The following is a 26979-nucleotide window of genomic DNA, read 5'->3' as shown; positions in this document are numbered from 1 at the left end:
TACTGTAAATCCACTCATCTCTACTCTATACACAACACGCTGGACATGTCCATTGATTTCTGTGGACTGATGTGTAAAAAAAATTGTTGTCTTTTGTCATGAGACAGGCCAGGTCTACTAAGCCTATAGTATAATATGGGCCTGGTTACAAATTGCTGTTATCCGGTAACTATCGGAGGGAATGGAAGTGTCCATTTCCAAAATAACTGAAACCACTTTGATTGTGGATGCTTCATTTTCATTGAATCAAACATTTCAATATCTTATCATCAAGCAGCCAGCCCAACATAGACAAAACTTTTAAGCTGTGAAGTCGGGACACACAGTGAGTTAAAGCAATAAAGGTCCCCGGGTCTGTTATGTGCTGCTGAGAGATACAATCTGGATATGTTAAGATCAGTTAGTTTAGGTAGATTATCTAGAAGAAGGAAGAAGTCCTCTCCATCCGGACTGTGTAATGTCAGGATTATTAGTGAGGTCTAAATTCTCTAGGTTACTCAAGTGGCCTTCAGCTGTTATTTTTGCTGGAAAGAAATGATATGTATTAATGAAATGTAAGAAATTCAAAAAAATAAAGATAAAAATTGTTATTATTAAGCGACTCTATACCCACAACCCTCCCCCCATGGGATATCTGCTCTTAATCCAAGATCTGTCCTGGACTACTGGGCCCTGGGGTAAATCTGCAGCCCTGTGTCAAACTGGCATGGCCTAGAGTGTCTGTACCCTAGGCCTGCGATGCATCTCAGTCCCACCTTCCCATCCTCTTCATCATTAGAAATGCCCCTGGGCAGGATTTCTCCTATTCATTGCTACTCTAAACACTGCACATGTACCTTAAAGGGAACCTCTCACCCCCAAAGCCCGGCGCGCACGCTCCTCAGATGAGTCCACCGCTCATAGAGAATGACGGAGCGTCGGACTCGCCTGTCATTCTCTATGAGCGTTGGACTCATCTGGGGAGCGCGCGCGCCGGGCTTCGAGCGCTCATATCTCAGTCACCCGACCACCTCCAGAAGCAGGACCCGGCGGGATTAGGTGAGTATAGGGTGCTCCAGCATGGGGTCGGGAGCCTGTCACCCCGGCACGGGGGGTGACAGGTCCTCTTTAACGACCCAAACACATGGTGCAATGTTCAGACAAGTGATGGATAGGGGAAATCCTGCCCAGGTGCAGTCCTAATGATGAAGAGGGTGGGGATGAGGGACGGAGAGGTGGTGCAAGCCTAGGGCACAGACACTCTAGGCCATACCAGTTTGACATGGTGCTGCAAGTTTAAAAGTTGTTTTTTAGGACAATAACCGCATCACCTGCCGAACGGACCCCAGGACAGATCTTGCAATAAAAGCAGCTATCTGAAGGTTTGGGGGGGGGGGGGGGGGGGGCAGAATTGAGGTACAGAGTTGCTTTAAATCTCTCTTTTATTACGATCTCATCCTTCTCACCTAGCTCCAGTAGGCTGCTGTCACTCAATAATTTAACACTGGATGCTGAGATTCCTGAGGTTGGTCATATGCTGGAGCGCCTGTATGAAACATGTTACAGTTTCTTTAACAGCTGGTCAGGTGGGCATGTAAATTCTTCAAGTTGTTCCAGATAAGCTAAACCTTCAGCTAAATAAAAAAAGTAAGAAAAATGAATTGAACCAGTATATCAGAGATAAATATATATATATATATATATATATATATATATATATATATATATTTATTTGTAATCAATGTTTATTCAAAGTTTTTTAAGAGCATAACAGGAAAAGAAAAAAGAGACAGCAATACTACAGTCGGGAAACATTCCCAATAAGGCACATTGTATAGTCCAACAAAAATAGTAGCATAACCATAAACATCTGAAGTATGCCTACAATCGAAAAATGCCAGGCATATCGTTAATTATCACATTGAGTATCACATTTGCATAAACTGTAAATGGGAAATATGAAACTACAAGATAAAGAAAACAGAGTTTTCAGGAAAACAGCAGGAAGAAGCAGAGAGGAAAAAGGGAGAAGGGGAGGAGGTGGAAAAAGTCAGTAGGTAGGGCAAAGCACCATGTCATCTCTAGGACCACAAAAAGAAGAAAGCTTCTCTAAATGCATTCATGTTAGTCTTGTACAAAAAGTGGACTTGCTTTATACAGGGTCCAATTAAGCCACTGTTTCTCAACCTTAGAGCTCCGGGCCTAGTCCTCCGCCATCAGATATCAGAGTTATAATGAAATGTAAAAGGTCTTTTACATGGCAGAATATTGTGCAAATAAACATTAAATCATTTGAATTGAAGAGATAATCTTCTGGTGTAAATGTGGCAACCATCAAACGATGAACAAAAATTTGTTGGTATGTGGTTGATCGCATCTTTTCAGCTGAGATCAAAATCATTAATCCTTTTCAAGCCTTTTAATGTAAACTCTCATCGTTCACTGTATATAGATACAAACGTAATTACTAACATCCATGGCAGGGCCGTAGCTGGGGGGGGGGGGGGCAAAGGGGGCAGCTGCCCTGGGCACCGAGACCAGGGGGGGGGGAGCCATCACAGGGAGCAGAGAGAGAAGGATCACAGTGGATGAGGCAGCCTGGAAGCCTCCTGCCCTCTGTCAAGCAGGGGCCGATTTTTACTTAATCAAAAGAGGTATTTCCCATACTGTCCTGTCTCTTGGCTGCTGTTTTGCACAAAATGGCGGTAAATACACAGCGATTTTGTGCAATTTATAGCTAATTAGGGCTAAACAGCAGCCAGGAAACAGTACAGGAAAGAGATGGTGAAGGACCTTGACATGTGACTATGATGTCACCAACAGGTCCTGTATGTACACTGCACTAGTGCAGGAGAAAGAAAGAGATACAGGTGTGTAGAAAGGGGAGGACCAATCAGGGAGTGCACAGTCTGGGGAGGGGGGCTCAGGGGGGGACAGGGTGACGCTTGTCTGGGATGGGGGGGGCACACAAGAGAGTTGGGGTCCAAAGTCTATTTAGGGGTCTCATCTGGCTGTACATTATTCCATACTTACCCCTTAATAACTGCTCTCTCCAAATATATATAAAATTTATATTAAACTCACCTACTATCTGCAGGGGTAGGGAAGCTCGGCTCTCCAGCTGTTGCAGAACTACAACTCCCATCATGTCTGGACAGCCAAAGTTTTAGCTTTGACTGTCCATGTATGATGGGAGTTGTAGTTTTGCAACAGCTGGTGAGGCAAGGTTCCCTATGCCAATCTATAAAGCACCTTTACCTGTCATTTTTCTAAATTATTTCTATTTTGAATTTGGTGATGGAAAACCTTACTGGAGGTATTACTGCTGTTGTCTCCGCTGCTGAGGGGAGGTGATCGAATCTCGGGAAATCCTAGGTTCTATAGAACTCGAACATTCATGAACCTTCCGCATTAGATTGCTGATGCCTGCCTGGTCTGTGGGGAAGGAGGAGACAGCCCGGGTACCGACTGGAATTCTGGGATTCAGCCTAGGTAATAGCTGGGTACTCTCCTCCTTCCCCACGGACCGTGAAGGCATCAGCGATCTAATGCGGAAGGTTGTGAATGTTCGAGTTCAATCGACCTAGGATTTCCCGAAGTTTGATCAACTCTACTGCTGAGCGTACCTGTGCATTAGGAGACAGCACCATAGAATCACATTACACTGGGTGTCACACTGGAGATAGATCAGGAAGCTTCACCTCCTAATTCACAGGTACAGACAGCAGGGAGCAGAGACAACTGCACCTCCACAGATACAGTCAGCAGGGAGCGGAGACAACGGCACGTCCTCAGGTACAGACAGCAGGGAGCGGAGACAACGGCGCCTCCTCAGGTACAGACAGCAGGGAGCGGAGACAACGGCGCCTCCTCAGGTACAGACAGCAGGGAGCCGAGACAATGGTGCCTCCTCAGGTACAGATAGCAGGGAGCCGAGACAACGGCGCCTTCTCAGGTACAGACAGCAGGGAGGGGAGACAATGCCGACTCCTAATTCACAGGTACTGACAGCAGTGAGGGGAGACAACAGCGCCTCCTCAGGTACAGACAGCAGGGAGTGGAGACAACGGCGCCTCCTCAGGTACAGACAGCAGGGAGGGGAGACAACGGCGCCTCTCAGGTACAGACAGCAGGGAGGGGAGACAACGGCGCCTCCTCAGGTACAGACAGCAGGGAGGGGGACAACGGCGCCTCCTCAGGTACAGACAGCAGAGAGCGGAGACAACGGCGCCTCCGTTAAGGACTTAGGGACCAAATTTTAAATGTGAACATTCCAGGTACACAGTAAATATGACATTATGTTATCCCATATTGTGACCACCACACTAGAGCTGCAGTAGAGATGACCGAAACACCCATCTAAACTATCGCTCACCTTAACTTCATAAAAAAAAACAAATATATATATATATTATATATATATATATATATATATATATATATATATATATACACATATATGGGCTCCCCTGTGCTTACTGCTGAGCTACACCTCTGTCCATGGTATATATACGACCGGAATTACAATCTTATTAACTTTCTTAGCGATTTATCTTTATGTCTAAATACCTATGATTTAAAAGAAAATTAATTGCTTGCATTCACTAAAGGATGCTTACAGCGATTTATCTGGTAAATGTAAAAGGGACCTAAGTCTGAGAATGGTTAAATTCACACAACCATCCACTTTCACTCCGGCTGCCAGGGCAGAGCCCGCCCGACCCCAGGTGGAACCCGGATACTTACCCCTTCCACGACCTCCCGCTCCTGGACCCGCCGCCGAGAGATCTCCGGCGGAAGTCCTCCATGCGCGTTATGCTAATTACCAGAGATAAATCCGTTTCCCGTAAAAAATGATTGCTCTGCCCCAGCAGCCGGATGAAATATCCCCATTTATTTCCTTATAATAAAGAATTATACCTAGTGATATCCTCTAGTTTTATATGTAATGAAAAGTAACATACCAAATGCTTTTGTTGATTCAGCTTTACTGAATAATTCAATCTATTCCAAAATCTCAGATTTGTGAAGGAGGGAACAACACAGAAGCTAGATGAAAAGAGCACAATGAGATAAGTATGTTCAAATGTGTAAATTACGCAAAAACACTTTTTATTTGATTAAAAACTAATCTAGCTAGAATAATAAATGCAGCACTCCAAGGTCAATAAAGTGGTTGCCCTTCTGGGACCAAGGTGGTAAAAAAAACAAAAAAAAAAAAAACATGCGCTTACCTTTTTGCCAGACCCAAGGCAACCACCCTACAGCTGTACTGATCCAGAGAGATCCCCTGTATACTGTATATTCTATTAGAATATAAATTAGCGCTGGCAGATATACTCATGTACCAAAATTGTATGAAATCATAAAATTGAAGAAATGTTTGCTCTTGTACATCTGGTTACTTGCATTATGCATAATTCCAAGCTGTAAATAAGGACATCTTACCCAGATGATAATTTCCTTGTCATAAAGTCTAATCCTTGAAACCTGAGCTCTTGCATCTGTCCACACCGAGATAATGAACTGACAATATTCTCAAACCCAGGACAGTATGTGCATTTCATTGTAAAAGAGATCAGATTACGGAAATTCTCAATAAAATTAGCTGCAATGTCACATGGCAAGAATGATTAAAGATAGTATCAAAAGAGAGAATGCAACTTTTCAAGTATAACCTCATTCTGATACAGACTGTCATTACCTGGGTAGGGGGGGTGCTGTATCTGGGTTTTAGGGTTGTTGTCACACATGCCTTTTTTATGCAGTTTTGAAGACTAAACTATGAGTAGATCCCACAGAGAGAAAAAATCTTGCTCTTTAAGGGTTCACATTGACTAATATAGGCGGAATCCTGTCTGCCTCAGTGTCACAGTGTCTCTATGGGATGGCTCGTGAACATGCGCTTCCGTTCAATTCCTTGAGCAGAGAGCGGCGTGAGCCATCCCATAGAGACACTGAGGCAGGCGGATTCAGCGGCAGAGAGCATCGCCGCAGAATTCCGCCAATATTAAATCAGGGTATTACTAAGGGTATGTGCACACTAATGGAATGCGCAGATAACTTCCAGCGGATTCCGTGCTTTCTCCCGGAACAGAATCCGCCGTCCGTCCAAAGAATTGACTTGAGAATCTTCCTATGCATAGAATGGAGCCTATGGGATGGGCGGAACTTTAACCCCCTTAAGGTCTGAGCCAATTTTCATGTTAGCACTTCGTTTTTTCTTCTCGTGTTAAAAAGGCCATAGCGCTTGCATTTTTTCACCTACAGACCCACATGGGCCCTTATTTTTTGCATCACTAATTGTACTTTGCAATGACAGACGTAATTGTTGCATAAAAATGCTGTGAAACCGGGAAAAAATGTATATGTGTTGTAAAAATGAAAATAAAACGCAATTTTATTTAATTTGGGGGTTTGTGTTTACACCATTTGCCTAGGGGTTAAACGATTACAACGATATCTAACTTGCATAACTTTTATTTTATTTGACAGCTTTATAAAAAAAAAAACACCTAAAATGTTCCTTAAAATTGCTCTATTGCCATCCTTATAACGCTGTTTATCCTTTGGTCTATGGGCTTTGGTCTTTGCGCCATGATCTGTACTTTCTATCGGTACCTTGTTTGCATATATTGACTTTTTGATGACTTTTTATTACAATTTTCCTGGATTTGATGCGACCAAGAATGCACAATTTTGCACTTTGGTGGGTTTTTGCGCTTATGTTGTTTACTGTGCAAGATCAGGAATGTGATAATTTACTAGTTCAGGCGATTACGCATGCGGTGATACCAAATATGTTTATTTATTAATTCATTTTTATTTATTAAAAGGGGAAAGGGGGATGATTTGGACTTTATTAGGGGAGGGGATTTTTTATTAATAAAAACACTTTTTTTAAACATTCACAGTAATTAGAAGCCCCCAGGGCTGCAGACCACATACATAGAATACCGAGCCAGGATCAGCGTCATTCCGACGCTGAGGCCCGGCTGGGTAAGGAGAAGGGATCTTCCCTCCGCGATCGCATCACGGAGGGGGGATCCCCCACTAGACCACCACGGACAGGCACCGCAGGGCAGTTAATGCAACTGTCATGTCTGACAGCTGCATTTAAATGCTCTTATTAGCGGGCGCGGCGATCACTCGGTCTGCTTATAGCCGCGGGCTGGGGCTGCAGAAAGCAGCTGGGATTGCGGCGGTTCAGGGGGGGGTTGCGGTGCGGCCCCTTTTGAACTCCCCTAACGGCGCCATGACGTATGAGATACGTCATGGGTCATTAAGGGGTTAAGCGGGAGAGCGGGGGAGCAAACAGCGGAATCCACTGGAAGTTATCCATGCAGATTCCGTAGTGTGCACATACCCTTACAGTGAATCCTATCCAGACCACTTTTTTGAAAACACCACCCACATATCCTGACTGGATTTCATTTGATAGATTTTCAGCCAATCGGACATTTTGCATAGTTTCTTTGCAAAGACACTTTTAAGCGCAATTTTGGGTGGGCATCGCAAAGAATTTTCACTGTAGTTCTTCTAACTTTATGATCAACCCCTGACAAAAAACTAGCTGCATCACCACATGTGAAAGAATCCTGATTCCTAACAGATCACAGACAGGTCAGACCCCATTTTTTTTTGGCTTTTCTCTGATATTTTTAAAATATATTTTACATGTCTTTTTCTGAATCCTTTCCGTTACACTCTCAATAGTCCATGGTAATAGCAGAATAATAGCCAAAACAGAAAGCAATAATTATAAAACACATAAACTCACCTAATCTGCCAGCCTGTCCTTCCATGCTCATATTCTTAAACCCTATTTTTTTAATATTCTGTAGGGTTTTGAATTCATCTGATAAAACAGCAATGATTTCCCACTTTTTATCATCTATGGGACACTCCACTATCAGTTCTTTCAGCTCTTTGAAAGATTGTATATTGACAGTACAAAGTCTGTAAGAAAATGTATCATAATTAGAGAGGTGTAATTAAATTTGCCAAATCTTATGATCAGCCATTGATTCATTTTTTTGTAAATAAATGAATGTTTTACGTATGTAAAAGATGTTTCACCCTCCAAGTCCTCCGATCCCCTGGAAGGGTCTGGAATAGACTTTGGACTATTATATTCTAGGCTCCTCCAGGGAATCAGAACACTTGGAAAGGAAAACACTTTTTTGCAAGGCTAAATAAACCAATGGCGGAGTTGATTATTGATCTTACTGGTGATTTCCTATCTCTATTCATAATGCAACATTTCTTGAAAGAACAATCAAGGCAGGATAACTGGCATCCAGACACATCTAAGGCTATGTTACCTCTAAGTACTGATAAGTGCAAACAAAACAAAAAAAAACGTACTAGAAATAATGTTCATGATCATGGTGGTTTAGTGAACAGCCGTTGTTTGTACATCGTGGGAACATAGGCTCTAGCTGCTTGTATTGAAAGAAAGAAACAAATTGAGATTTAAACCGTCCTTGTTTTTCCCATGGCAAACATTATGCAAAGCAGTATGAAAAATTATATTCACAGCAGTGCAAGTTTAGAAAAAAATCACAATAAATGTTAACTGTCCCAAAGTATACTGGACCCCCATCAGCATGCAATCCATTTGCCACAGGGAGTATAGAGATAACCACACTGGTCGATAAGGGCACGACTCTCAGAACGAGGGTCTTGTGCAGTACCAACTTGGCATTGTCATCTCCATGGATAACCCGAACTTTCTGCACCAAATGAATTGTGTGCTGATCGGACCCCAGATACTTAACAGGTACTCTTTAAAAATTTGCACTAAAGATTAAAGATTTTGACTATTGAGATCAATGGGGAAAATCCACAACAAACATCACAGGTCAATGTCTACACAGTTGCAAAGAATGTAATTTGTGAATATCTCCTCCATTTGCTGGTCCCATAAGATTATCTGACAAGTATCCACCCAGTGTAAAAATATCTTAAAGGGAGGGGAGTGCAATGGACTGGTATTGACTATTGTCTTGAGTATCTGAGTAGGAGAAGAGAATTCAAATACCGTGAGATTGGCACTCCACCTGGTGAGCAGTGCATGTAGCAATAGGGAAATCCTCAGGTACATAGAAATAAGAAAAAGCCTGGCACTCAGGTATCTTCAATGCAGTATGCTTCTATTCCACGTGCAAAATGAACACAATTATCGCAGGACGCGTTTTGGCCTGTCTGTAGCCTTTGTCAACTATCAAAGTTGACAATAGGTACGGAAAGGCCAAAATGCTTCATGTGATATATGTGTTCATTGTGCACATGGAATAGAAGCATACTGCATTAAAGATACCCGGGTGCCAGGGAAAGAAACAATAATATATATTCACCTTCATGCTATTCTGATTTACATGATTTACCTGGTGGCGCCATTGAAACAAATTTCAGACTCTTCAATGCGCTCAGATGTACAATCAATTCTTGATCCTCCAAAGTAAGCTTTGTAGACTGAACACTAAGCCTTGCAATGGAGCCTTTGTATTGATCTATGCATGGCCACATACTTTCAAGAAATCCTGGACAACTGCTCAAGTCAAGATCAATGCTCATAGAAAGACTGCAGAAAAACATGATATTAACTAGGATATTGTCACTCCCAACAGGACGGCCGAGCACTTTGACGTTTAGCAAAGAGATTCTGTGAATGTCTGGACTGAAGCCAAGTGTTGATAGATCTTCTACGTTTGTACTGAAATAGTCCAAGAATGGCATACGTGTCTTTTGTAGCATGTCAGATGCTAGCTCGAATGCATTGGTGTAGTCTGAATCAACTTCTGGCACAGACCAAAGAGATTTGAAGCTCTCTGTATTCAAAAAGTCCAAGTTTAAGCGAAAATTAGGCGGAACTATAACTATTTCCACTTTCTTCAATGACCATAGTCCTTCTGGGAATCTATGAAGAAATCCAAGCAGTCTCATATTGGGCATTGACAAAACAATGGACGCCGTTTTTCCTTTGAGAAAGCTCAATATAATGGGTGCACAGTGAGTCAGGAAGTTACTCTCTTCAGCTATTGCAATAGCCTTATCAAGTATAATATTACTCACAACTTCTTTATTAGATCCCATGTTAAGCAATGGGTTAAGGTTTCCAAGTTTTATTAAACTTTCCATGAATTCCAGTTCAGGATGATGTTGTAGGTGAGCTTTTTCACCTGTCTGACAATGAAATGCGTCACTGCTGTCCAGCAAACTCAACATATGGGAAAGAACAATGGCAGCCGTCTCAGGAGAATGCATACAGGTATACTTTAAAAAGTAAAAGAAACGTCCAGTGGCTTTTGAGATGGTATTAATGTTTCTGAGAAACAACAAGCCTTTTTCTTTCTCTTCTGCATCTTCGGACTGTAAAAGTTTACTCATTCGTTTTCCAGCTAAAAACTCTTGAAATGAAGGGTGAAAAAATTTGAAAACAGGATGGAGTCTTTGTGATGTGAACATGCTCAATAACTTCAGCCTGAGAGCCTCATTGGCGTTCACAGACGATTCTCTTAGATCTTCGTGTGTGAATTCGAAACGCGACTTAAAGAGACTTTTAATGGCAAGATCTTCACATGAGCCCATAATGGCATTTACTATCTCTGTTTCAGTAGAGTGTCTCAACATGACATGCATCACATAGGACTTCCACACCAATGTGTCCCCTGACATAGTTTCAGCTGGGTCTTGTACCCATAAAACACATAGGCAGAAAGTAAGAAGAGGCGACTTTAAAACAAATTGCAATGTTTGGTTAGTCATCATCTGTATCGTAATTCTCTCCAGAATGGACAAATTGTGTGAGAAAAAATGTTTAAATATAAAAATGGAGCTAGAGGCAGCAAAGTCTTGGATGCTTAGTATAGCCCTTGCATATTGGCGAAGATTTCGGCCCTTATCAGGGTTCACTGTGATTGCCAGACTCAGTCTATTCCAGGGGTTCATCTTTATTAGTTCCTTTATGGATTCTGGAAGGGAATCCATCACAACATAGTCATCTAGGAGGAAGAGGACCCGGTTCTTTAGCTGCTTCATCATTTCTGCTAGACTCTCTTCTGTCAGAGATGTTGAGGATCCGGTGAGTTGTTGGCGGATAATGTCGCTGAGGGTTTGCTGACTCTCGGTAGAGGGAAGGGAAATATAAAAGACTAGACTAAATCTGCTGAGTACAGGGCAGGCTCCTGAGGCCCATAGAATGGCAATCTTTCTAAGAAGAGCGGATTTCCCACTGCCAGCCTCCCCTTCTATCATGGTGATGTCAGTCAGCTCTGTTAGAATATCTGGTAATGTCAGTACACCCAACACCCTGTTTGTGATGCTCTTAGATACAACAGACATATCTGCAAAGTGTGAGTTCAAGTCAATAGAAATATGAGAGGAGCCTGGAAATGGTAATATGTTTCTGAATTTAGGATCAGTGTACAATTCTATTAGAGATTTCCTTAATTCCATGACTTCCACAGGGCAGAACTCATCATGGATGACAGAACCTGTCAAGACATAATATATAACCATTAGAATATAACATTACTGTGACCAAGACGTGGATAAGCTTTCCTTTACCCAGGCAAAGACTCACTGGGCCCTTGAACTCAATACTTTCTCTAAGACAAAATGGCCTGTTGAGACCCCCCATCCACACCCAGTACTTAGGGTTAGTAAGACAACATCACAATCATCAATATAGCCAAATGCAAATAAATACAATCTGGTCAACAACTGGGCCAATGAAGAAAGACAAGGCCTAGAGTGGAAAAGAAGGAGCACAATAAGGGGAGGAGAAGTGGTGTAACTCCACAGGAAAGAAGGGAGAATAACAGTAGAGGTGATGCCTTTGCCACTAATAAAATAAATCTTTAATGGATAAGTCCTGGCAGGAAGATTTTTTTCCAAAGTGCCGGGAGGATAAAAAAATGCCATGTACTTGCCTCACCGGCTCCATGACGCTTTCTGGTTTGAGAGAGGACTTGAAACGTGATGTCATAGGCCCACTCAGCCAGCGGCTATACTGGGGTCTTGCCGCTGACTGGCTGAGAGGGCCTGAAACGTCATGGGCTTATCACAAGCTCATAGGAGGTAAGAGCATGTTATTTTTTTCATCCTCTCGCTCCCTGACACTTTTGAAAAATTCAATTATTCAACAAAATACTGAAAAAACATTTTTATAGCAATTTTGTGAGAGCACTTATAAATGCATGGTATGTCTTGGTAACATTTAGAATACTTACTACTGACTTTCATGTGGACTTCTTTTGTTTCTTCAATGTGCTGCACACAAAAAAAAATATTAATGTGATATAATAGTAAATCCATGCTTTGTTTTTTTTTTTTTTTGTTATATATTATTGTGAAAAAAGCCATATGACCTTTAGAGGGAATCTGTCAACTCTATGTCATGCTCAAAGCTCAAGTGTCAAAGAGGCAGTGCTGAGCTGAAGCATGCATGCCTCCTCCCTCCCACAACCCTTCCTGCCTTGACGGACATACAGGACATGGCTCCCAGCACTGAGCTTTGTGCATGAATCAGTCAAGGCTGGGAGGAGTGGGGGAGGGAGGAGGCATGCATGCTGCAGCTCAGCACTGCCTCCTTGACACTTGAGCTCTGAGCATTATATAAAGTTTGATATATAACAGATATCAAACAAAATTTCGATTTACAGATTTACATTATTGTTGTGTTAGCAGCAGCTAAATGGTTGGGAGTTTTTGCTTTCAGGAACAAAATCAGTAGATCGGCTGTTGACAAGATAATATCCACAAATCGACCTTATTAGTATACTTACAGGAAACTAACAGGAGGTTAGCACAGTTTTCATCAAATCTTTCTCATAATGATGTAAATTAGGCGGTTCGGTGCACTTGGGGTGGTACTACTGCCCTAGGCCCACCCCTCCATGAATAGTCATTCAGCAATCTGCATTCATGAGAGCAGTAGTGAAGTCGCTACAGGTCCCGTTAAAATGAATAGGAGCTGAACTGCAGTTGAACATCGACACCGCCACACAATGAATGGAGACAAACTCTCAGTTCACTATGTATTGTGGCGGCGACCAGCTGACTGGTGCAGGTGCCAAGCATCATCACCCCGCTGATCTGTTACTGATGAGCTCTCCTAAGGATAGGTCATCAGTAAATCTAGCCTGGAATACTCCTTTAAGGACTAGGTCAGTCACCTATCTCTTTAGTTTGTCTATCTACAGAGCTGTAACAGTGTTTTTGTTTTTTTTATTAGACCAATTGTACTTTGTATTAAATGCTTTGAATCACCATATACAGTACTGACTTTTTATTTGTCTCTTTTCTGCCATGAGACAAGCTCCATAATAATTCTATTGAGCTTATTTAGTGCAGCAAAATACAGATTTCAAGGGGCTGTAGAGAGAAGCTCACATCAGCATGCTTCTCCCAGGTATATCTAGAGATCAGTGGGGGATACGGGATAAGAACAATTTAAACATGTACACCCCTATCCATGGGTTTTCTATGAAGCAGAAATATGATGCAGGACCCCTAGACAGGTGTTATTGCTATCTTAGGAAGGAAACAACCACATTTTCAAGGTATTTGTACTATTTATATTTGTTACTTACAGTTTCCAGATCTTTGCAATTTGTCTCTTTCTTCAGCAAAAAAGGGCAACTTCAAGACAAGAACAGATTATGATATTAGGAGGCCCTCAAAAAAGTACATGAGATAATCAGATGCTATATAACATTATTTAAAGAGGTTCTACTGATTCTTATAAAAAAAAACTAATAAAACAACAGTAGCTGATATTTTTCAGACTTCTCAAATATATATTATTAAAAATCTGATGATTTCCTATATTGCAATAGATCCTAGAAGGCAGTGAATCAGAGAAATGCAAATCATGCAATAGTTTTTCTCACTTCCCTAAACTCTACGTCATACAGACGCATACATATTGCAGCCCAGTGACAGAGGAACACAGCTGTTTGGAAAGGATTAAGCTGGTCGGTGACTTTTTAGGAGATACATAGTAGTAATAATATTACATCTAATGTCACTTCACTTCACTCCCATTGTGCATGATTATAAAGCTCCATCCCACTTGATCCTCTTGTCCTTTTTTGCTATTCCAGGTTGTAAAGTAACTTGTATATGGGATACTTCACCACTATTCCCTCTGCAAGCACCATTTGTAAGTTTCAGTTGTCTCTGAGCTAGTGGCTAGAGTCTAGCCTCCATGATGTCTTCAACACACTGCATATATATATATATATATATATATATATATATATACACACTCACCGGCCACTTTATTAGGTACACCTGTCCAACTGCACGTTACCACTTAATTTCTAATCAGCCAATCACATGGCGGCAACTCAGTGCATTTAGGCATGTAGACATGGTCAAGACAATCTCCTGCAGTTCAAACCGAGCATCAGTATGGGGAAGAAAGGTGACTTGAGTGCCTTTGAACGTGGCATGGTTGTTGGTGCCAGAAGGGCTGGTCTGAGTATTTCAGAAACTGCTGATCTACTGGGATTTTCACACACAACCATCTCTAGGGTTTACAGAGAATGGTCCGAAAAAAGAAAAAAACACATCCAGTGAGCAGCAGTTCTGTGGGCGGAAATGCCTTGTTGATGCCAGAGGTCAGAGGAGAATGGGCAGACTGGTTCGAGCTGATAGAAAGGCAACAGTGACTCAAATAGCCAACCGTTACAACCAAGGTAGGCAGAAGAGCATCTCTGAATGCACAGTACGTCGAACTTTGAGGCAGATGGGCTACAGCAGCAGAAGACCACACCGGTGCCACTCCTTTCAGCTAAGAACAGGAAACTGAGGCTACAATTTGCACAAGCTCATCGAAATTGGACAGTAGAAGATTGGAAAAACGTTGCCTGGTCTGATGAGTCTCGATTTCTGCTGCGACATTCGGATGGTAGGGTCAGAATTTGGCGTCAACAACATGAAAGCATGGATCCATCCTGCCTTGTATCAACGGTTCAGGCTGGTGGTGGTGGTGTCATGGTGTGGGGAATATTTCTTGGCACTCTTTGGGCCCCTTGGTACCAATTGAGCATCGTTGCAACGCCACAGCCTACCTGAGTATTGTTGCTGGCCATGTCCATCCCTTTATGACCACAATGTACCCAACATCTGATAGCTACTTTCAGCAAGATAATGCGCCATGTCATAAAGCTAGAATCATCTCAGACTGGTTTCTTGAACATGACAATGAGTTCACTGTACTCCAATGGCCTCCACAGTCACCAGAACTCAATCCAATAGAGCATCTTTGGGATGTGGTGGAACGGGAGATTCGCATCATGGATGTGCAGCCGACAAATCTGCGGCAACTGTGTGATGCCATCATGTCAATATGGACCAAAATCTCTGAGGAATGCTTCCAGCACCTTGTTGTATCTATGCCACGAAGAATTGAGGCAGTTCTGAAGGCAAAAGGGGGTCCAACCCGTTACTAGCATGGTGTACCTAATAAAGTGGCCGGTGTATGTATATATATATATATATATTATATATATATATATATATGCAGAAGCAGTATGGAGAACATCACAGAGCCATATTTCACAGTGCAAGCTGTTAATTTAGCAATGCTTTTTTCTCTGATACAATATATTACAAGTTTCTTTCTATTTCAAACTATTTTTGGCCGCCCAATGACGAATAGATCAGTTACTGAATGTTAAGGAGTTGTCCTCTCCAAAGCATTTTACTGTGAGTTTTTTTGATCTCATGTATAGTTATGTAATGTTTGTGGCATGTGGGACTTTTTACTAGACTGAGCAAAAGTTACATTTTAATAGGATAAGCAGCCAATGTATTTGCAGTAGAGTATATGCCTAAAGCACGCTCCGTATAAATGCCATAAATTCCGAACATAATCATAAACTTATTTGCTTCAAAAAAGGAGCTGTACTCACTCAGGGAACCACTTGGTGTGTTCTTTCCAGGGGTCATCACTTTCCTCCCATTGTCCTAGACACACAGCACAAGAGAAGCACTGCACAATATCTCTTCTACCTAAAGGCGAAAAGTAAAAACAATTTAGTGTTTCTGTAGCTGGATAATATCACTACTGCATGTTTTTTAATCTCTCATCAAAAGTAAATATTTTGACACGTGTTTCTTTCCATCTTTCAAAGTATCATGCTGCACACTATGTGGCTACATAATGTAACAGGTTGACACCCATTCAATGTGCACCATGCACAAATAATAATAGCAATAAGATATAAGGTACAAGATTGGTAAATCACCCCTGTTTTGTAACCTAATCCCCCAGCTGTAAGAATAAATGAATCTTTAGTGGGTAAGGGGTGGGGTCAGAAGTGCTAAAAGGAGAAAGAAGCAATCTAATGTTCAATTGTACTATTTTTGCTTTTTGCAAAGTTTGTTGAACGCACAATGACCGTTCAAAAGAATACTTCAGAGAAAAAAAAAAAAGGTTATACGATTTCTACATTGCTTCTATTAAAAAAAAACAACTTGTCTTCCAGTACGTATGAGCTGCTGCATTCCCTACAGGAAGTGGTATATTCTGTACAGTCTGACACAGTGCTCTCTGCTGCCACCTCTTCCCTTGACAGAAACTGCAGTAATAAATCCCCATAGCAAAACCTTTCCTTCTTTGGACAGTTTCTATCACAGACAAAGAGAACTGTATCAGACTGAAAAGAATACACTTTAATAATGTGTTCACACCTACAAGATCTGCAGCAGATTTTCTGCAGCAGATTTCATTTAAATAACTGAACACAACATCAAATCTGCTGCAGATCTGCTGCAGATCCTGTAGGTGTGAACGCACCCTAAGGGTGCGTTCACACCTACAGGATCTGCAGCTGATTTTCTGCTGCAGATCCGCAGCAGATTTCATTTAAATAACTGAACACAACATTAAATCTGCACCATCAAATCTGCTGATCCTGTAGGTGTGAACACACCCTAAATAAAAGTAATTTACAAATTAGTATATCTTTCTGACACTAGTTAATTTAACAAACAAAAATTTCTTCAGAGTACCCCTTTGAACACCTTACTCTTGGATTTATATAGGGAATGAAACACACTAAGCTATAGATTAGTTCTCATCAAATCACATACCTGTGTAGTAAAATCCTGCTCTGGCAATAGCAGCAGGATCTCCTTTGGAATCTGTAGGCCATTTTTTAAATGACTCCAAACGAACATTCTCATCTTCAAATATGCTCCTCCTGCTATGACCTTGGTTAAACAAGTATAATGTGAATAATTTCTGAATATATGATGTCTGTTTATGAAAAAAATGCTCAAAAGTTTTCAGCTCAAATATTTAAAGGCTCCATCCACTATCACAACCATTTTTGATTGGCCTTATGTATCTAAAAATAAAGCAATTTTCATACCTTTATGTGTTTAGAATTTCTATGCAGATCTATATGTGGCAACAGATAACAAAACTTGTGTAGTCTCATCATGCCATCATACTCCCATCTAGCTATGAAGGGACCTACATATAGTCAGGAGGCTTACAAGTAGTAAGGAGTAAGTCAAACCTACTGATTTTGGCAGAACTAGAAAACCGGCCATGTGTATGGGGGACCTATTTATTTATTTATTTGTATAGCGCACACAGATTCCGCAGCGCTTACTCTACCTCAATAGATGATCTTTGGAAAGTGAAGAATGCAATTAAAATTTTAACATCCAATACTTTGTTTTCCCTAGAGATAATCTACAGGTACCTGGCAGCGGCTTTCTCTCCTTTGTTAATTAAAATCACATAAATATGTGAATGGGACAATAGGGACAAATAGCTATTTTCGCCAACAGCTATTGAAGGTGTATGGTCATCTTTAGTATTAAACGACATAGAATAGTTCACCACAATTTTTTTTAGATATATACAGTTATGAGAAAAAGAAAGTATCCTCTCTCTTACGTCTATGGTTTCATTTATCAGATCATAAAAAAAATTCTGACCCTTAGAAGGTCTTCAAATTAAGAAAATGCATGCAAGCTCTGATAAACACATGACAAATGACACCATGTCAATATGTTTTTAAAGTGGTTGTCCTTTGTATTACTAATGTACAGTGCTGCTGGGGCTATGGGGGACATAATATCGCTGCATACTTACCCATCCTAATTCATTGCAGCTGCTGGTTTCCGAGCCGCCCACTGTGCTCCTCTGTCCTGTCCTTCTGCTGGTGTGCAGACAGGAAATGCTGCAGCAGAACAGGACGGCTAAGTATTAGAGATGAGCGAACCGGGTTCGGGTTGATCCGAACCCGAACGTTCGGCATTTGATTAGCTGGGGCTCCTGAACTTGGATAAAGCTCTAAGGTTGTCTGGAAACATGGATACAGCCAATGACTATATCCATGTTTTCCACATAGCCTTAGGGCTTTATCCAAATTCAGCAGCCCCTGCTAATCAAATGCCGAAAGTTCGGGTTCGGATCGACTCGAGCATGCTCCAGGTTTGCTCATCTCTAGTAAGTATACAAGGCAGGAAAAATGTATAAATATTACAAGTTCTATATACTTAAATAGATGATGGTATATCACTTGACCCACAGAGGTACGGAAAGTACACACCAAAAAATAACGAAAAAATATGTACTAGAGAAAATAGTAATGATACTGGATATACAATGCTGCAAGTGCAGGCTACAGTGCAAACTAAGTGCAATCTCAATAATGCAATACCCAAAAGCTTAATTTAAGAAAAAAGTGCATATGTGTCACACAGAGATACCTCCGGTCTCAGGAAATGTCCTGCCCAGTACTACCACTCACCCCAGTGGTAGTACTGGGCAGGACATTTCCTGAGACCGGAGGTATCTCTGTGTGACACATATGCACTTTTTTCTTAAATTAAGCTTTTGGGTATTGCATTATTGAGATTGCACTTAGTTTGCACTGTAGCCTGCACTTGCAGCATTGTATATCCAGTATCATTACTATTTTCTCTAGTACATATTTTTTCGTTATTTTTTGGTGTGTACTTTCCGTACCTCTGTGGGTCAAGTGATATACCATCATCTATTTAAGTATATAGAACTTGTAATATTTATACATTTTTCCTGCCTTGTATACCATTTGATGTATGTGCTGTATGGATTTTTGCTCCCTTTTTAATATGGTTTTAAATATGTTTTCTGTATGTAACAATAAAGTATTTTCTGATAATTGTAGTATTGTGTCCAGCATCTTTTAGTTGTAGGTTATAAGTATTGTTCTGATGCGCATGGATATTGGTTAAAAGAGGTCCTTCTTTGATTAACTAATTTCATCTCTAGTAAGTATATAGCGCTATTACGTTCCTTGTAGCCCAGACAGCATGGAACATTAGTAATATACACCAGACAACCCCTTTAGATAAAAATCATGCACCTTTTTCTGTGTTTCGGACCTATACCTGGATTTGGTAAACAGTATAAAATGACCAAAGTACTGTGTGTGCACTTAGTTTGAAGGAACAATATATACTATTTGCCGACACCAACTTGTGATGGCACCGACATCATCCAATGTTTGTCTGACATTACAATATACTGAAAACTCTATATGGAAATATAACTCAAATCACTTACTTGGTTGACAAGGCTGAGAACAATCTATGATATCTGTATGGAAATGCTTTCCCTAAAATATAAGGTATCATTGAATAAAACCACATCACTGCCATACTTTTGGAATAATACACATTGGTTTTTAGAAAAATTATAACGGTAGCCATGATACTATGAACAGGAATTCGAAAAGAACTAAGACTAAAGGCCCTATTCCACCAACAGATCTGACGACAGATTATCTGCCAAAGATTTGAAGCCAAACCCAGGAACAGACTATAATCAGAGAACAGGTCATAAAGGAAAGACTGGATTTCTCCTCTTTTCAAATCCACTCCTGGGTTTGGCTTCAAATCTTTGGCAGATAATCTGTCGTCAGATCTGTTGGTGGAATAGGGTCTTAAGTGTGAGCTGAGCCCAATGTTCGATTGCTTTTTGAATGTCAGAACAGGGAAATAAAATTTGTCATAAGGTTAGATCAGAAGTTTAAATAAGTTTCCCTTTAAAGTGATTTTCCCGGCAAAAAAAAGACTAATGTGCTGTCCACAGTTTCTGATGGGTAGGATGCTCACACATCAGCTGTTCTGCCCCATCCACACTACACAGTAAATGGGGCTGGAAGCAGTTTGTCCCTATGTAGAGGCAGCGACTAGAGATGAGCATGCTCGATTGCAATCACTTGGCATTTGATTACCTGTGGCTGATGAAGTTGGATGCAGACCTAAGGAGTCCTGGAAAACATGGATACAGTCTATGGCCTACCCTACCGATCAGTGACTAATGATCTATCCTGTGGACGGCTCATCAGTCCATAGGCTTATACATAGTAATCACCCACAATGTACCTACAGCATGCTGCATTTTGAAAAAACACCATGGACCCAACAAATCTATTCCAAAATGTGATAGAATATCACTGGGAAATATATATGCCTTTACAGAGGGCCAAAATATAGGGCCCTTCCTACCCTGATGTTACTATACTACTGCTAATTGTTTTTTTTTTTATCTGGCTGGTTATGGAAAAGAGTGGGGACCCCTCAAGGTGACAACCCACACACAAGCCACGCCCACAATAAATCACACCCTTTATTGTCAAAGCCGAAGTGCCCCTGAAAAAAACCCTCAAATCTTGGTAACTATATAACATGGTACAATGTATAGTGTAGAGACCCCTGTGTTGTACTGTTGTGCTATTTATGGGATGTGTAATAATTTATGGTGTGCTGCTTCTTAGCTGGAGCTGCTGCACAGTACATTGTATGTATGTTGAAAGCAACTGGTTGTTAATAAAGCTACTTCAGTAAAAGGGCCGATTTTACTGAAGGGCCGATTGTGGGGTCTCTGCCGCCTGAGGCAAACCTCAGGCGGCCGCCCCGAGTGATGGCCGGCATCGATGAGGGACGGCAGGAGTGGGCCGGCCAGCCTCCCGAAGATTACTTCACTGTCAGAAGACGGCGGATGGGGGGCAACACGAATCAGGTATGTATAATGCACTACACTTCCGGGTCCACGGGCGGGGTTCGGGGAACACGGGGAAAGGGGCCATTCACATACATAACATAAATTACAAAAGTTGTATAACTTTGTAATGTGTGTTATTTTGTGAATAATTTCTTAGCGCTGCACTAACCCTTTAATTCTAAAAAATAGTACTGTAGTATATTATATTATTTGAAGTTCCCACAGAACAATATCCTAGGAACTCACTGTGAATCCATGAAATCCATTGTATGAATTAATGAGCGCTTTGATTTCACCAGGAGGTTTCTTATTTATAAGGAAATCACACCTAAGGAGATGGAAATACAGGCTGTAAATGCAGATTGTCTGCCCGGATGTTGTTTGAGAAAATGGCAGATTTATTTCAAAATATTTCCACAAGAAACAAATGTAAGTAGCGACATTTACTGTATGTATTTGTAAGGAAGACACTTTGGGCCTTATTACACCAACAGATTATCTGACAGATTTTTTTGAGCCAAAGCCAGCAACAGACGATAAACAGGGAATGGGTCATAATGGAAAGACTGAGATTTCTCCTCTTTTCAAATTCATTCCTGGCTTTGGCTTTAAAAATCTGTCAGATAATTTGTTGGTGTAATGGGCCGCATTTGTTCAGATGAAGTAAATGATCATAGTAACAATCGCAATAATGATCGTAGTAACAATCGCTACTAATGACTATTGTTCCGTGTAATATGGTGAACAATTTCAGCTTAATGATAAACAATCTTGTTTGAAAACTGAAAACAGTAAACTCCAGGGGCAGCATGGAGGCACGTCCAATGCGTATTTAGAGAGGTGATTGCACGCTAGAATGCCGACAACCCCAAATGCCAGCTAAGCAACTTATATAGGAGAGAAAGTCCTACAGCATCCAAGGAAGGTGGCAAAAAAAAATCTTCACGTCTTTATTGCATATTCAAGTACAATGATCTTTAAGGCGACTCTGTACCCACAATTTGACCCCCCCCCCCCAACCACTTGTACCGTCAGATAGCAGCTTTCCTTTTATACAAGATCTGTCTTGGGGTCAGTTTGGCAGGCAATACAGTTATTGACCTAAAAAACTACTTTTAAACTTGCAGTCCTGAGTTAAATTGGGGTGGCCTTGAGTGTCTATGCCATGGGTCTCCAAACTGCAGCCCTACAGCTGTTGCAAAACCACAATTCCCATCATGCCTGGACAGCTAAAGCTTTGGATTTCTCTGATCAGGCATGATGGGAAATGTAGTATTGCAACAGCTGGAGGACCACAGTTTGGAGACCCATGGTCTATGCCCTAGGATTGCGATGCCCCTCCGTCCCTCCTGTCCGCCCTCCTCATCATTAGGAACACCCCATGGCAGGATTTTTCCTTTTCCTCACCTGTCTGAACAGTGCACAGATGTCTTAACAATCCAGCAAATGTGCAGTGTTCACACAAATGATGAATAGGATAAATTGTTCTAGGGGCACTCTTAATGGTGAAGAGGAGGGGCGGAGGGGTGTTGCAGTCCTAGGGCAGAGACACCCTAGGCCACACCAATATGACGCAGTGCTGCAAGTGTAAAAGTAGTTTTTTAGGACAATAACTGCATCACCTGCTGAACGGACCCCAGGACAGATCTTCGATTAAAAGCAGCTGGTACAAGCAGTTGGGGGGGGGGGGGGGGCAGATTGTGGTACAGAGTCCCTTTAAAGTCTATGCTATGTGGTGTATGTTCGGCATCTATATTGAATGATTTAACCTATAAGGAGTGTTCTTTTGGCATAACTTCAGCTGTCAAACACAATACGGGTTTATCTTATCAAAACATAACTTTTAATTAGTCTAGTAAAAAAAAATCCCACACGCCACAATAAATAAAAAAACAGAGTTGTATAAACAGCTGAGCTCCAAGTGCCAAACTACACAAATCTCATTAAAGTCAAGGTAAGACAATAGTGTAGAGCATTGCTGGATCTGCTCCGGATCAGTAGATGAATTGTCACTCACTCAGGGAACCACTTGGCGTGTTCTTTCCAGGGGTCATCATTCTCCTCCCAGTGTCCTAGGCAGCCAGCACAAGAGAAGCACTGGACAATATCTCTCCTACCTAAAGGCAAAAAATGAAAACTATTTAGTGCATCTGTAGCTGGATTAGAGACAATAATTGCCTTTGTGGGGTAGAGGAGTCCCTGAGCAGGAGCACTGATGCTGGTGGTTAGCGAGTGGCGCTCAATCACTAGGCACAGCGGCTCCTCTATGGCACCAGTGATCACAAGGTCCAGCGACTCCTCTAGGGCTCCAGTGATCACTAGGTCCACCGACTCCCCTATGGCACGTCATCACTAGGTCCAGCGATTCCTCTATGGCACCAGTGATCACTAGGTCCAGCGACTCCTCTATGGCACCAGTGATCACTAGGCAAGTCGACACTTATTTAAACTTCAGTATACCTGATCCTTCTCTCCTTTAGTATTATTTGTCAGGGGACAATAAAGAGCCCATAATAGACACTAGACAGTTGGCTGGTCTTCAACCATTTTGCTGGGTTAGGATGACTTTTCTGTAATATAGATGGGGATTTTTGGGTCTGCCATATGTACTTATTCCATCTGCACTGAACAAATGCTTATATTTAGGCCAGGTTCACACAGCGTATGACACCAGCCGTTCTGCGACACGGCTCTATCACAGAACAGCCGGTGTCAGTGAAGTTCCTCCCGGCCGGTACTGCAATATCGTCTGCATGAATCCCATTTCTTTTGATTTGGAATGTGGGAACATTCCGGTGTGCCCGCATTTCAAATCACCATAGCCGACAATGTAAAGTGCGGCCAGAGCTGGACTTTATATCGTCTGCTCTGTCAGTCTTGTGCGGCTGTTATTCAATGAATAGCGGCTGAACAAGACTGACTGTCAGTATTTTGTGCGGCCGCAAGGAATCCCGGCCAGAGTGTATACAGAGTGTATGCACTCCAGACGGGATTCCATAGTAATTAAAGCAATCAACTGTCATTTAATAAGATTATTGATTGCCTTAATTGCTATGGAATCCGGCCGCACGAAAAACTGACATTCATTGAATGTAGTCTGGCTCATTCAGTTGTCGGCTATGGTGATTTGAAATGTGGGCACACCGGAACATGCCCGTATTCCAAATAAAAAGAAATGAGGTTCATCCGGTATACTGAATTTCTTAAAAATTGGGATGTGGGCGCATTCATGTGTGCCCGCATCCCAATTATCCATAGCACGTATGTAAAGTGCGTTTGGAACTGTCAAAGATTGAATACTGCAGAAAACTGACATCTCGGCCGGAGTGTATACCTGTGTATTCATTTCAGCCGGAATTCCATTGACTTCAGTGCAATTTAAACTTTCAATTAATCACGGCCGGAGTTGCAATTTGCAACAACGGCCGTGATTAATTGAAAATTTACTTTGTGTGAACATAGCCTTTAACTGTATCGAATACTGTGCTTTGATCACTGCCCACATTGCTTACCTGTAAAATAAAATCCTGCACTTGCCAGTTGAACAGGTGGAATCCTTGCATAAAATGGCCAATTGGTAAAGAGCCCAATCTGGCCTCCTCTGTCGAGTATGCTTTGTAGGACACTCTTGGCCCATCTGTGAAGTCTGAACCCGACCTCATACTTAGAAATGTTTCCCACGTCTTTTGCCTTGAATGAAGCCACAGGAGTGATTGAAATGTAAATGCTCTTTATGGGGAGGTGATTTCAAACTAGTACAGAAGAGAACAATTCCACAACAGAAGCATTGCATGCTGTCATCCACCCCGGTAAAATATAGTCCAGCGCCAGCCATCTCCAGTGGTGCCGAAGAAGAAACAAATTATTACCAAGAATAAAAGATTTCAGTCTCCTGGCTTCCACCCGCATCTGAAGTTATAAACCCGTTCCTAGATGTTGACGTACTGCAGTATGTTTAGCATTGCGGTCGGCAACATATTTTGGAATATTAATATTTCCCATAGAACACTTTGAAAATGCATTCTCTACATTTTTTATGTCAAGTTCCTGTAAATGAATGAGATCCTCATTCTTCTCATCTTCATTCGGGTTTGCAGAAGCCATTGCCTATGTGAAAGGTACATTAATAAAATTACTCCAGCTCAGCAGAACTCATCTGACAGGGATCCTATGTAGCAGCCATTCATAGCACCAGTTCTTACAGCGACTTGACATTACATTTGCTGAGACCTGTGTATTATATATACATCTACTTCTTCACACATATATAGTTAATTCTCAATTTGTCTATTACCTTAAAGTTGATTTGTGTTCTCGTATGTCCCTTAAAAACATATATTAGACTGTACAATATACACACATAAAAAAAAACATACCTCTTACTGCCCGACTTCTCTGAATAGGACAACAAGGAAGTAGCTCCCCAGCATTAGCAGCATACGCTTACATGGAAATTCCAGTCTGTGTTTCCTGTCCCAGCAAGGAGGTCTGTCAACATCAGAACTGCAGCTTAGCAAGTCACATGTACGTGAGCTTATCTAATGTAAGGATGAACTTCACTCTTCTATAGACTAAAACTGAAAAGGGAAATGGCCAATCAGCACATCTAAGAAAGAAGGAAGGGTATGAATATTTGAAGTGTCACTGTAAACTTTCAAAATCTAAATCAACAGTAGATGTGAAATAAAGCAAGTTTGTAATATACATCCATTATTTTTGTTGTTGTTATCATGCTGTAAAACAAAGCTGAACTTACCAGAAATCTAGGTCCAGTCACCTGAAGACAGATTTTCTGACTTGTGCTGGTAGAAAAAAAAACAGACTAAACGCAGGAATTCCGGCCAGTACAGTCCGTCAATCACATGATTTGCAAACTTGCTTTATATCACATCTACTGTAGAGTTAGAGTTATAATGACAGGGAGACTTTACGTACACTGTCGGCTTGGACAAGTATTTTCAGATTTAAGGTACCCTAAGAGCCCATTCACACTACGTATTTGGCACAGAGATTCTGCTCGGAACCCCACCTGCTATGTCTTTGAATGGGAGGGCTCGTGCCTCCGCTCAAAGAACTGACATGTCAATGCTTTGAGTGGAGAGCGGAGGTCTACAAACCCTCCCATTCAAAGACATACCATTCGGTGCGGGGCGGGTGTTCCGAGCGGAATCTCAGCGCCAAATCCGTAGTGTAAATGGGCCCTAAAATGCCATGGTTACACAGTTAAGTGCTTCTGGTCACACCCTCAAATAATAACAAGTAGTCATAGTTTAGAAAGTGTTAGCGACATGGACTATGTAAAAAGATCAGTGGTCTCGATGCCTTGTAATTTCTAAATAAAGGGGGAAAAACTAAAATCAACATTCTGGCACTGGACCTTGCTTTTGTGGTTTAACAGGAGCCATTCTATTTAGCTATTCTACCTCATTCTCTAATGACCATAAAGAGTATTAGGTCTAGAAAGTGGACTTTACAAAGGACTAAAATATGGGTGGGTATTAAATATTATTTAAAAACTCATTTTTATTTGAATGATTAGAAAACTATTAAGATCCAATTTGTCATTCTACCAGAAAAAAGAAACAATGTTTTCCAGGAGGCCAGGTTAACCACCAAGTGGCCTTATCCTTCAATCAGCAATTACTCCTATGGTCTCAGGACTGTGTAAAGCTGGCATCTACCTCTGTATGGGGGGGATTGGCTATGTATAGTCTCTGCTCTCTGCCACTCCTCCAGGCTGCTGGGAAAAGCTGGATCCAATTTTGGGAAACTTTTTCCAGTTCCAAAGATTGGACCAGCTTCCCCCCCAGCACCCGGGGTGGAGTGGCTGGGAGCTGCGCTGCGCTGAAAGGCTGCAGGCTTGATGAGTGGAGCGTTGATCAAACAAAGCGCTTTGGTTTGTTGAGATCAGCAATTCGCTCATCTCTAGTTCCTAGGAATACTCATTTGTCCCATGAGGCTATGTTCACACATGG

General features: G+C 41.5%; 1 pseudogene; it reads right to left on the bottom strand.

Moving 5' to 3' along the window:
* Positions 1–25108, bottom strand: LOC138775582 (baculoviral IAP repeat-containing protein 1-like; annotated as a pseudogene).
* Positions 25109–26979: the final 1871 nt, after the last annotated feature.

This window comes from Dendropsophus ebraccatus, unplaced genomic scaffold (assembly GCF_027789765.1).
Source record: "Dendropsophus ebraccatus isolate aDenEbr1 unplaced genomic scaffold, aDenEbr1.pat pat_scaffold_1793_ctg1, whole genome shotgun sequence".
Classification (NCBI taxonomy): Eukaryota; Metazoa; Chordata; class Amphibia; order Anura; family Hylidae; genus Dendropsophus; species Dendropsophus ebraccatus.
The sequence above is the reverse complement of the archived record's forward strand: the minus strand, read 5'-3'. Positions and strand labels throughout refer to the sequence as shown.